The following is a 1616-nucleotide window of genomic DNA, read 5'->3' as shown; positions in this document are numbered from 1 at the left end:
CAGTGGCTTTTGAGCGCAATGTTTTTTCACTGTGACATTCTCACTTTAGGCGGCTGTTTCATGACCTACATGATCGCATGTCATGCCGTTCATGTCATGACCTATCATTTATGTTTGTCATACACTGTTGTCTTACTATGCCAATTTTGGTACCTACCAAGTTTACGAAACGACCATGGGGGCGCCAAGACGCAGGGAGCTGCTTCATGATCTACATGACACGCATGTCATGACATATCATTTATGTTCGTCATACACTCTTGTCATACTATGCCAATTTTGGTAAATACCAAGTTGACGAAACGACCATGACAGCCCCAAGACGTAGGCGGCTAGATAGATAGATAGATAGATAGATAGATAGATAGATAGATAGATAGATAGATAGATAGATAGATAGATAGATAGATAGATAGATAGATAGATAGATAGATAGATAGATAGATAGATAGATAGATAGATAGATACTGTCAAAGTAGCAAATGTTCGCCAAGAAATGCTTCGCATTTAAAAACACACGAAGAAAATGAAGTAATTCGTGATGTCCCCCAGTGTTATCGTAATTAAACAATACATATATACAAACATATTCATCATCAAACTCAGCATCAGACAAAACAGGCAAAATGTACATGGTAATCAATAGTGCATTTCTGTTTAAAGTAAGTTACAAGCGCCAGACACAAAAATACAAATAAATACAAACATCATGTACGCTGGACCTATGCAATCCGCTAAAAATATACATCACGTGCTACAACAGGCGTTGCTCCCAAACTCGTTCAACTCATGGGCGTCAGTAATAGCCACTATGTCGGACGACAGATTATTCCAATCAATTATTGTTCTATATATAGGTCTGAAAGATTGGGCGCAATGGTGTGCCGTGTGACAGGTGTGAATACGAACTACCCTGTTAGTATTGCGCTTCTCGTCACGTAGAACAAAAACCAACTAGACCGGCTTAGTAGAAGAGTCAAATAGTGCGCCGGTGGCACTCGCCTGCCTGAAGAGGAAGATCAGAGCGAGCGAGGTGACCATCCTGCCGCACGAATACGGGCCGGTCATTTCGAAGACGGCGCGGTTCAGCACGGCCACCGCTTCCAGCAGCAACCGGGCGGCGCACGTCGTCAGTGCATCCGTGTCTTCGAGCAGCACCGCGAAACGGCGCAGCGCCCATTCCGGGCCCATCCGAATATTAGGGGGCCGGGGGGACACCCTTCAGGCAGAAAGTCAAACAGCAAGCCTGTCACAAACACTCGGCAAAGAGAATGCTACTCTAACACGGCATATAATGAAGGACTGCATTTCCGGGTAAGACACGCATTTTTGAGCAGCGGTAGAAGATAATTAAAAGCGAACAGCAGACGTAGAAATATGGGAAACCTTACGACAGCCGCTTCTTGGCGACGAGTTGGCAAAAGATGCCACACTTTCGCTCGAAAGGCGACGCATTGATGGCGATAGCCAAGTACTAGACAACTACACGAATTAAGGTTCGTAGTTTTGTCAGCCGTATAAATTGCAGTGAACATTCGCTTACGATTAACAAGCATGGTGTCACGCACGAGCAGGCAAACAAGAATAGATCTCACTCGACGACCACGAACACTTGC

Source organism: Dermacentor silvarum, chromosome 2, assembly GCF_013339745.2.
Source record: "Dermacentor silvarum isolate Dsil-2018 chromosome 2, BIME_Dsil_1.4, whole genome shotgun sequence".
In the NCBI taxonomy this organism is placed as follows: domain Eukaryota; kingdom Metazoa; phylum Arthropoda; class Arachnida; order Ixodida; family Ixodidae; genus Dermacentor; species Dermacentor silvarum.
The sequence above is the reverse complement of the archived record's forward strand: the minus strand, read 5'-3'. Positions refer to the sequence as shown.